This window comes from Thermobia domestica, chromosome 1 (genome assembly GCF_964235325.1).
Source record: "Thermobia domestica chromosome 1, izTheDome1.hap1.1, whole genome shotgun sequence".
NCBI classification, from domain to species: Eukaryota; Metazoa; Arthropoda; class Insecta; order Zygentoma; family Lepismatidae; genus Thermobia; species Thermobia domestica.
The window spans coordinates 73021222-73033537 of NC_137454.1; the positions used below are offsets into that span (position 1 = coordinate 73021222).

General features: G+C 36.2%; 1 protein-coding gene across 1 annotated transcript in view; it reads left to right on the plus strand.

Annotated features, from left to right (window-relative positions):
- The first annotated feature begins 351 nt into the window (after window positions 1-351).
- Window positions 352-12316, plus strand: part of LOC145686149 (uncharacterized) — a 621065-nt gene continuing 609100 nt past the window's right edge. The window contains exon 1 of the mRNA XM_081759144.1: window positions 352-401. The gene's annotated coding sequence lies outside the window, so the exon portion shown is untranslated. The remainder of the gene's footprint in view (window positions 402-12316) is intronic.

Here is a 12316-nt window from a genome sequence, read left to right on the forward strand (position 1 = left end):
CCTAACCTAACCTGAACCAACAAAAATACAGAAAATACACCAAGAAAGTAAGAAATTTTAACTCAAAAGATTCTGGCCTCCAAATCCAAAAATATGTCTAGTACATTAATGCTTTGTTTATTAAAATAACCATAGTCAATTTGGTGAAGTCTATATATCAACCTTTTGAGTTGGAGTAACAGGACGTAATTTTTATAATTAAAATTGTGCTTCAACTTTAAAACATTAAACGTGAATAATTATAGATTTATCTCATTGTATCACAAAACATTTCCAAACTATGTTTGTGAACCTTCCTTATTTATTAACTATTTTCTTGAGTAATAATTCTCGCGTTTCTCTGTTTCTTCCAGGGTTTTAGTGATTAATGTTCGAGAAGGGAGACTGACATCTCAATTCAAGTAAGTAAGAAAATTAATCTTATTTTCTTGAAACTTTTTAACGTGTATTATTAGATTCAATATGATTCTCTTAAGTATTTATCGGTTAAAAAAACTAATGGGATTTTCTTAGATTACTTATTGCCATTTATTTTCTGGTTATTTTGTGCTAATCCTCATTTCAGACGCATCAGCCAACGTTATTTATTTACATATTTTGATATTGTTCATGAACAATGTCAAAGTGTTTTATACTGAGGGCTGTAATCATACGCATCCCGTCTAGTGTTGGCTAGTATTTTTCTTTTCTTTTGTCTCTATTCCTGTCTGCAAAACAAGATAAGGCTATTTTATCTTTTGTCTTGTCTCTATTCTCGTCTCTGAAATAAGACAAGGCTAGTTTTTTCTTTTCTTTTGCCTTTATTCTTTATTCTTTTCTATTCTTTTCTATTCTTCTCTATTCTTTTGACTCTATTCTTTTCTTTTGCCTCTTATTGTGGAAGATAGTTTGTTATCTTTTGTCTTGTGTATTTTCTCGTCTCCAAAACAAGATGAAACTAGTTTTTTCTTTTATACTGTCCCTATTCTCTATAAAACAAGACGAGGCTAATTTTTTTTGTATTGTCTCTATTCTCTCTAAAACAAGACAATTCTAGTTTTTTGTCCCTATACTGCCGTCTCCAAAACAAGACGAGGCTAGTTTTTTTGTCTTTTCTCTATTATCGTTTCCAAAATAAGACGAGGTTAGTTTTTCTTTTGTCTTGTATCTATTCTTATCTTCAAAACAAGACGAGGCTAGTGTTTTATTTTGTATTGTCCCTACTCTCGTCTTCTAAACAAGAAGAGGCTAGTTTTTTGTCTTGTCTCTATTACCGTCTCTAGTTTCTTCTTTTGTTTTGTCTCTATTCTCGTCTCTACTTTTTCATTTGTTTTGTCTCTATTCTCCTCTCCAAAACAAGACGAGGCTAGTTTATGATTTGGTTTGTTTTGTCTTTATTCACGTCTCCAAAACAAGACGAGAAGCATTTTTATTCCAGACTTTTCTCCTTTTCGAGACGAGAAATCAAAATCAAGACTTGAAATTTCACAAGTCTTGTGAACAATACTTAGTTCATCCAAGTCTTAGATCTCAAGTACAGTTTTAGTTTTACATGATTCATAGTATAAAAACTATTAAATTAATAAAGTGATTGTAGGGGAAAGTCGGATGAAACCGGGACCTGGGTTTTCTGGCTATATTAGTGCCACTATATGTCGGCCAACGTATGGAATTAGTTGCAAATAACCGTCATATCATTCTTAATTTAAGAGAAAGCTGAGTAAGTGGCTCCTTTGTCGTTGGCGATGTGTTGAAGAATTTGTGCAGAAAACTTTTGATTTTTCTCCCATCGATAATATACTGCTGTTCCTAACCAGTGGAAGATTGATTTATGTAAATATACAACATATAATAATAACTCTTTCTGTTGTTATTTCATGTGTTGAGTCAGGATTTTTGTGCTCTTTGACAAGTGCTAGGCCTGTAGTTATGAATAATGGCGTTGTAGGATAAAACCGAGACATCAACAGTCGGACAGAACTGGGTAGTACAGTGTAAGTCTGAGAAGGTTAGATACAGTGTCTTAACTGTAAAGGATGGGCACACGAAGCTTGTAGCAGTGTGGACGAATATGATGAAACTTTTATTTGTGATTTTTGTTCTTAGATTTAACAAAATCGTGACCTAAAGTTATTATTTCTACGTTATTGGTCTAATATAGTCTAGCTCTCTATATTTTCCGTACTTTTTAAGCTCACATATTTGTTCAGTTGTATTTATTCTTACTGTACTAGTTCTTGGAGTAATTACACATTTTTCTTGTAAAAGAAATTTTTTTAATAATTATTTTACCCTGGTCGGACAAAACCGGGTTTTTGCATACCCTTTTAATTTTTTTTCTCGAAATTTACCAGCTTTTTCCACTGAATGTGGTAATTCCATACTCAAACTTCAAGTACTACATTTATAACTACTGGTTACGATAATTTAATAAGATCAAGGAAAGAATCTGTTCCACGGATCCTGAATACATACCGAAAAGCCATTACTCATTATACCTTACTGTTTTTGTTTTTGTTATGATAAAGGTTCAAACCAGAAATCGTAAATTTGAACCATTTCCGGTTTGAATAGATTCTTATGGAAAGAGATAGAACATTATCTTGGGAAATTAAATAAAACAATGCCTTGATTATCAAATGAGACAGAAGTAGTAACTCATGAAGAATGGGAGTATTCTTACTCTACCATAACATAAACCTAATCGACTTGCAGAATGAGAGAAACAATAAGTCAAAAGACATAGACCTATGTAAAGCTATTAAACAAAAAAAGTTACATAAGATGTAATTGAAAACTTAAAAGCCGATTGTGAAACTGAACGATCTTTAGCTACTTATGTAGGAGTAAAAAATGTTTAAATCTTAAAAAATATCTTAAGTAGGGGAGTGACATGCTACAGCACTATTACGAATCGGGGTGTTTAAATGAAAAAAAAAAACGAAAGACAAAAGTATTCCATTGGAATGTAAGGTGCTATAGGGAAAGCCAACAGATGGTGGGAAGGGGATAGGATCCATGACAAAAACATGGAAACGCAGCATTTTTCCAAGGGGGGCGGGGTCAGACCGACACATAGGCGAAGTCAGGAACACAAACATCTTCACTTCATTCACATAATACTTCAATGTTAAAGAAGTGAAGTCTTTGAGTTTTACGTCCCACAGATACTGCGGCGAGGCTAAAGGAGACGTTGATGATCGGAAATGAATGAAATGACGGAATGAAGAAAGTGGCAGGAAATGGGAGAACTCCAAGGAAATGTAAAAGAATTATTACTGATGTACACTGCTTAACTTTATTAACTACAGGAAACATATTAAATATTCTAGTGGAGGAGTAAACAAATCTAATGTGTTTTGATATGTATTTTGAAGAACGGAACCATTTTCAAAAATACAGACGGGGACACTTGCCCCCACTGTGGGCGCCCATGGCTGTACGATAACCACACCATCTGCTAAAATGAAACTGATCTTAAAGTATACCCTCGTTAAGCTTCCCACCAGTGGGTAGGGGCTGGGGGTTAGGACGTGCCCCTCGAAATCCCGATTTTTTTGTAAATTTAGTCAAATTTTAGGGGTCATTTTACTAATTTTAGTATAAATTATCTTCATATTGAACTTGGACTCTCTGAAAAAAACTTTTGGACCCTTCTCGAATTTCTGCGTACGTACCTGTTTTCCATTGACACTAGCAAGATAACAGTATTCAGTATAGTTAATGAGACATATCCCAAACATTTAACTCTGAATCTAATTTTTGTTTAACTAAAGAGTTCACCAATAAACCTAACATCGTCAGAATTTTAAAATCGTGTTCTGGTAATATTTACTGGATTGGCGAAGTTAAACTGTGACAGTTTTGTGCTGTAGTTCGTGGCAAATTCTAAGATTCTTCTTTCTTTCTTTCTTTCTTTCTTTCTAAGATTCTTCTTTCTTTCTTTCTTTCTTTCTTCAACAAGACGGTACAATTTTCCACACATCTCGACAGATTCTGGACTTATTGCACAAAAAGTTCCGCGGGCGTGTTCTGTCGAGAAATGCTTATGTGAACTGGTCATCCAGATCATGTAATCTCTCCCCCATGGATTATTTTTTTTTCTATGAGGTTAGCTCAATTCTCAGATGTATCAGAATAAGCCACGAACAGAACTAAATGGAACACCGCACAATGTTTGAGCAAAACTGGTGCAAAATTGGATCTTCAAAGTCCGTTCCATTCACCGAGGCAAAGGCGGACATTTGAACGACATTATCTTCGAAAACCTGATTGATTTTCTTAATAAAAATAAATATTATTTCATTACCACTTCTACTTTTTTATTTTAAAATACTGGAATTCTAGTTAGTAACGATGGATATCGAACTAAGCAATATAACGTGGTTCTAGGTAAATTTTGTGTGTATGTCTGTAAGTTTCGAGACAAAATCTACAAAAAAACGAAACTTTATAGGTCTACCGATGAAATGTATGGAGTTTGATTTGGAAATGAAATGAAATCTTTCAGTTTAACGTCCTACGAATGTACCTTTAGGCTAAGGGAGACGATGATTAAATCAAGTGAATAAAATGAAATCTTTGTTTTACGTCCCACACTTATGCCGGTTTGGCTAAAGGAGACGGTGATGATGAGAAACGAATGAAATGGTGGAATGAAAAAGTGGGAGAAAACGGGGGAAATCCGAGAAAACCCACGAGCACAGTATTTGTCCACCACAAAGTCCACAGGGCGCGAGCTGGGATCGAACCAGGGACCCCAAGTACCGGAAATGAACGCTTTAGAGGTGAGCCACCGTGCCCGCCATGAGTTTGATTTGCGTTTAGCATCCCTGTCAGCAACGAGATTATATTGTGCTGTGGTGGGAACATCAGTTAATAGCTCAGATTATGATTACTAAATACCAAACTTAGGGATGTAAATTGGGGATGAAAACTGATGTCCTGCACAGAACTTAACTGTAAAGGATTATGTTTGAATGTAAATAAAATTCAAATTACTCAATATTGTTAAAAAAAAAGTGACTATTTTGAAAAGTGAGGTGAAAAGAGTAAGGATTAGATTACGATATTAAAATATGAGCACTAGGATGAATGATTCCTGGGTGAGTAGCGTCGTCCTTGTCCGGAATGATAAATGTACAGTACCTTCCCGGCGTCTTCCACTCTCTGGATGGTAACTTTAGAAATTAGAGCTAGTTGACAACTGGAACCAAATCAAACTGCGAGGGGTGTTGATTCTAATCTCCCATGAACGTACTTCTTCATTTCTGCCTGCGGTGATGATCCTTCAGAATGGTATTTCAAAAGACATGGAGCTATATCATCTTCAATGGTATGGTGTCTTCTTCACTCAATTTAACCTCTATCAAATCATCATAAAGAATACCCCTTGTAAAAGGTGTCCTCTATGGTTTTGTTTAATCAGAAAGCAATGACTTGGGTGCAATGAATTTGGAAGTTCTTGGCTAGACGGAAAGGAATGCAAGCAATGGAAACTAGTCCGGCATTTATTGGTATTTTTTTGTAATGACAATAAGGAAATACATGTTTATTTGAGCTGTCTGAAAATGTACAACATAAATAAGAGTTTTGTCTCGATTGAATTGAAGATTTCAATAATTCTAATAAAATTTACTTGTAGAATAAAAAAACTAATTAAAAGATTATATTTAAATTTAACAGATTATGACAGAAGTACACATAACTATAGGTCACTTCACAATGTAATACATGGACCTACGGCTTACTGTTTTATCCAAACCACCTCCCGCTGGGAATCAAACGCAATGAAATGCATGCTGTTCGATGCCAATAATACTTTATAAATGTCACTCTACTGCAACATGCTGCTTATTTATTTACTGCATAAAATGTAGACTGTTAACTAACATTGTACATAAGTGCATTGTTGTTTCTCCGTCTTAACACTGACATAGACAATACATGCAATTTTCATGTAACTTGTGTAAAGGGATCTGAGTGTTGGTGCTGGCGCCCACATTAAGGACTGGTAGTGATCGAACTATAATTGATTGATTGATTTTGTAAATAACATATTTTTTCAGTGAACAATGATGTGGTGCGTCTGTTTTCGACCGTGCTGTTTGTGTTTTGTGCGATTTAGTGTATTTTGGGAAAGGATAGATACCTTTGCATTGTTATTATGTATTTATGTTGCGACGCAAGAAAAGAGCAAGATGTGGGCTGTTACTCTGAAGAACCAGCGACCGACTGTTCTGTGTTTTGCTGATTCAGCACCTTGTTATTGTGATATAATTTGTGTAATTGTTTCCTATATGTTTGAGAGACTTTCCTAACTCCTCCCACGATCCCTTACCACACCTTCCGTGGCGTCTGGGACTCGATACTTGGCTCACTTGTAATAGTCGGCGAGTCCTGGGCCCGACGTTAAATAGGACCGAAGACTTCCGCTTGGGGAGTTGGAATGGCAGTTGGAGTTGCAGTTGGCCATTGGACAAGATTCTGATCCACAAGAGAGAACTTGTGGATCAGAAAAAGAGAATACGGAGAACTGTTCCTTATGAAAAAACGTTTGAAAACATTTCAAAACGTACGTTATGACTATTAATTGGCAACAGCCGACAACGGGGACTGATCCAGGAATTTTTGAGGGGGGCACAGGTCTGAAAAATAAACTTGAGACATTTTTCGATATTTGATTCGCTAACTAAAAATGTGGACTGCAGTGTTTCATAATACGTATTTATCTCCACCCTTCTGGAGGCGGCATTGAGGAAAGCCATGTTGTTCAACGCGAGAGAATCCAGGATTACCATGAACTGGAAACGCATACATTATCTGCAATGAGTGGAGAATGCACTCAGAATTTTCCATTTCAGAGAAATTTTAAAACTTTATTTTTCAACAACCTTTGAACAAGCACTTCATTAGGGACTAATTTATATATTTTACACCTAATGGAGGGGCGCGCGAGCCCCGCACCTCCCCCTTTTTGGGTCCTCACTAGACGATAACAGGACAATCGTCACTGCAATGTTTGTCTAGCTAGCTGTCTAGTGAAACTTTTGCGTAATGAGTCATTGCAATCTGCGCGCTGCGCCCTCTCGCGGGTTCCATCTCTACCCGTGAATAATACGAAAGTTGGGCCTGATTAAAACTTATTTGATACTTATAAAACTATCCTGTACTCCCTACTTATATTAACAAGGCAGGGTACCCAGGTGTAACACACCGATTGTGACAAGATTGCACAGACATAAAGAACATTGAAAAAGAAGCGACACGTATTTTTTTTATATCGGCCAACAAACGCATTGAAAGGGTCAAATAGGGGCATAAAAATGGGGTTAAAACGAGATTATATGGAATATAGCGAGAACGAGAAGAGATATCGGAAAAGGTTAAATGTATGAAATACTACCCATAGTCGACGCAGTTCAATGAGGTAGAACGTACCCATGAGAAGAGAGCAGAACATCCGAAAATGGACCAATCACGTGTACAACATTGTCACAATGTGTTACGGAAATGAGCGAAAAGGGTGATAAGGAGCAGGAAGAAAGAAGAAACGAAAACAGAAAATACGTGTTTTTGCTTTGGGTGCACATGTTGCCCGTATGCGAAAGAGATGCAGATTTATCTCAATGCCCGAAGATGGGACAACACGCAGAAAGAATGCAAACGCCGTTCATATAGGCAACCAGCGAGACAGTACTGTACAGTGGGTTGTATATATCGGGTAATGGGAACAAAAATTCTTAGCACAGTAGAATGTAATAGCAGGTGGTCCACATACGTAAGATAAACAGCAACATTAATATCAGTACCATACATGAGTATCGACATTACATCACTACGAAAATACGCGTACAACATAACAGTAATAGTAACAATTTTGTTTTTGTGTTACTACTGCCTACACACATTTTCGTTTCCAACATCCATCTCATCGTTGTTGTCATTACGGGATATATGCAACCCACCGCGCAGTGCTGTCTCGCTGGCTGTCTATATGAACGGCGTTAGCATCCTTCCTGCGTGTTATCCCATCTTCGGGCATTGAGATAAATCTGCGTCTCTTTCGCATATGGGCAACATATGCACCGAAAGCAAAAACACGTATTTTCTGTTTTCGTTTCATCTTCCTTCCTGCTCCTTATCACCCTTTTCGCTCATTTCCGTAACACATTGTGACAATGCTGTACACGTGATTGGTCCATTTTCGGATGTTCTGCTCTCTTTTCATGGGTGCGTTCTACCTCATTGAATTGCATCGACTATCGTTAGTATTTCGTACATTTAATCTTTTCCGATATATCTTCTCGTTCTCGTTATATTCCATATAATCTCGTTTTAACCCCATTTTTATGCCCCTATTTGACCCTTTCAATGTGCTTGTTGGCCGATAAAAAAAATACATGTCGCTTCTTTTTCGATGTTCTTTATGTTTGTGCAATCTTATCACAATCGGCGTGTTACACCTGGGTACCCTGAATTGTAAGAATTATAAGCGATGATATCATTCTACCCTTAAAGTATAAAAGTAACAGTTTGGATTAAGGATACTAAATCATTTTTAATTTAATTTCCTATGAACATAATTCGTATTAAGTATGGAGTGATTACTTAGGAAAAAGATTAGTAAAAACTTTAAGTTTCTTAATAAAAGTAACTTTGTATACTCTTAGTATATACTGTATATATTCATATATGTATATTATATACTTTGATGCTAGTGGTCTACTGGTACACGCTTAGTTGCATGCATGGGGAGCATGCCCGCGACCGTTCGGTCTATTTGATGGACGGGTTGTGCGAGAATGTAACGCAACCCGCCCGTATACGCTATTGTATGTGCTATTGTATGCTATTGCATGATCGTGCACATGGTGTACCGTCAGAATTTGTCCCCTAATTCTGACTCGCCTAAGCAATGTAACCCTCGTTCTCTGAGGGAGTGGGATACGCCCACTGCGCGGCCAGACCGAAGTCCAGTGCCTACCAGTTGACCTACTGGTTGAGGCAGACTGCTAGCGAGTCAGTCCTACCATGCTCTGCAGGAATGGCGCCCGAACGTTATAAGGCAAATATATGCCTTCAGGGGAAATTGATCTGAGCCCATGCTGTTACCGATTACACCACATAACGCAGCAGCTGAATTGCGTGGGGCAGGGGGCGGGTATGAGTAAATCGATTATCGATCAATCCAGAGCGCAGTAAAACTAGTTACGCCACTGCTACTCAGTGCCATCAATTAGGGAACTAGAGGGCTCAGTTTGATATACCTAAAATATATAGTGTGTCAGAATTATTTGCATAATTTGTCTACAATTATTGAGATCAAAAACGCTACTGTACGATCAAAATTAGAACATTACTCTGTTATATGCAATCCATATTAGAAATCTCTTTAGGAACAGGCCGAACGAAAAGAAAGTACAATGAAATTAAAATATATTATGTTGCACTATTTTAGGAGTACCGTATGTCTTTATATCGTTAACTAACAAAAGACCATTATTTTGAACAACTATAGAGTATTTTCTTTATAAAGTGGGAAACTGTATACTGCATAAAACGAAATATATTATAAAAACACTTCGCTTTAGCCCTGATTCGTTTATGTACCTCTAATTTACTACATTATTATAATAAATATATCAACTACTAATTACTAACCATAAACATGAACTGTGTCTAGATATCGTCGATTTATTCTTCTGTTTTATACGTACATGAAATATCAACAGCAACCATAGCTTTTGTACATATCTTCCAATTTTGTGTGTATAACTCAGTAATGATCTTTCCCATAACAACTAATAATCTTGTCAATAACAAACTGATAGTTTTTGTCATAGTCTTTTCCCATGACAACATGTCCTGTCAATAACAGCGTTCTTTCTTTTAATTACATCTAAGCTATATGTTTAATTATTGCGCCTCTGATCAGTGTTGGTAAAAATGGGTACAGATTAATTATAATAGGAATGTATCGCTGTATGAATGTCGCCCAGAACGGGAATTCCGTAACAGTATTATAGTGAAGGAAAGAACCCTGTATATTTTCAAAACATTCACCTTTTGAATAGCCCTCGTACTAATTATTACTAAATCAACTCTCCTATTAATTATTATTATTACATCAATATAAGTAGTTTTCTCTTCTCTTCTTTCTCCATATATATATCAATTCATTTATAATAACATTTTTCTTTTATTACTAATCACATATCATAAAGCGTCGATTCATTAAAAAATATTATTTGTGGGTCTATTCAAAATTATAAGTAACTGATGACTTACACAGAGTTACTAGTTAATTGTTCCTCTTTTACATTGAGCGATAACATTCATATACAAACAACATTATTTACAATTAAGATTGCCATCATATCACACGTCAACAACAAGATCAGAAGGTAATAATTACATTTAAAAGCTTCAATTTAAGTTCACTGTCATGGATTTCAAGTTAACACAATCAAATCTCTTTTGAACATGTAAAGTAAAATAAAGGTAAACATAACATTCAAAGTTAATACAAAGATAAGATAAATTAATCACATCATAACATGTTGCTCAAATATAAAGTCCAAATGAAGTATTCATAACACAACTCATAACATCTGAGAGAATAAATTAAGAATTGTTATCCAAGTTTAATTTAGTTAACAGCGGGTTTTAGTTTAAATTATGATTAATAAACGAGTCAATTAAAGTACATTGAACACCACAATCTTGGTTATTTTCTCTTGATCCATTTCCTGTTTCATTTATTACTTCGGTCCTATTCCGACAGTTCCTGCCATCTCGAGATCTCCAATTGCATCTGTTTTGAGTTACACCGGTATGCATGACATTGTTACTGTAATTGCGTCTTCCACGAAAGTTTCTCCCGTTCGTCCAACTGTTCCTCGGATTATTATAATTCGTTCCATTTCTACCGCTAGAATTGAATCTTCCATTGGCTCCAGTTCCAGTACGTATAACAGATCTCTCACTAACTCCAATGCCAGTATTGTCACGTGATCTCTCATCGCTGCGAAGATTTTCGGTATTTTCATTAGTTATATTCAAGTTTCTGACGGCAATCGGATTCGATGGATTACGATTACTCCCATTAGGATTCGGGAATTGATTCTCAAAGTTTTGAACTAAAATTATGAGATGATTGAAGTTTACGCATTGAGCTGACAACAGAATTTGTTGTAATTTATACGGCAATAAAATGCGTACGGAAGCGATTATTCTGGATTCGGGCTGAAACGGATTGACGAGTTTAAGTTCATTATATGCATTGATTGTAAAATCCGTAAGAGATTTATCGACCCGAGGTGAATAGTGTCGAGTTCGCACCATCGCATCACGGTTAGCTAACAAGAAATCATTTTCGTAATTAGCCAACAAGGCCCGTTTAAATTCTTCGTAGGATTTTATATGGTCGCGAATAGCCTTAAACCACAAGGAACAAGGAGGAAGTAACAGATGTGGTAACAACTTCATAAATTTAGATTGATCTACACCCATAATTTCACACTCTGCTTCAAATTTTTCTAAAAACGAGCTTGCGGTTTCGTCACACTTACCGCTGAATTTAGTCATGGCCTTAATTTCACTGACCTTAACATTTATTTTGCTATAGTTATGTTTTTGTTGGCGTTGATAATGGTCTGAAACCCTTTCGCACTTATTTATCTCCTTTCTCCTTTTGCGATCTGGACTTTGGAATCGCCTTCTGTGGTTTTCCACAACTAAACCATCATCAGTAGAACTCTTAGAAGAAGATATCCCGTCAGTTTCTATTAATGGAATTCTCGGGCAGTGATGCAATGCTTCCTGTTGAAGATGCAATGTTTCCTGTTGATGATGCAATGTTTCCTGTTGATTGGGAGTACCCAAAGCCTCCTTATACATAGGATTATTGTAGTCACATTCCCTCTCTTGTAACGATCTGATTTCCTCTTGTATGTTGGATAACAGTATGCTATGTGAATTGACCTGGGCAGTAATATTCGCTATCTGACTTTTTTGTTGGGCTGTCGTCGATTCCATGGTTTCAACGACTTTCTTTATCGACTCGGTTTCTAGAGTTAGTTGATCCTGTCTATCTTGCCATTTGTTACTAAATTGTTGAAACCTGGTATCAACTTCTCGTGTCATATCATTTGTAATTTTGATGGTAACTTCATCAGCTAATACTTGCAAATTTTCTTTCAAATTGTGTTGCAAGCGGTCAAAATTCTCTTGCACACCTTGTACTTTATCTGCAAGAGATTTATGCTGCACTAGTATCTGTTCTAGCTTTTCATCGTTCAGTTTTTGTTGTTGATCAAATTTCTGTTTTAGCCTT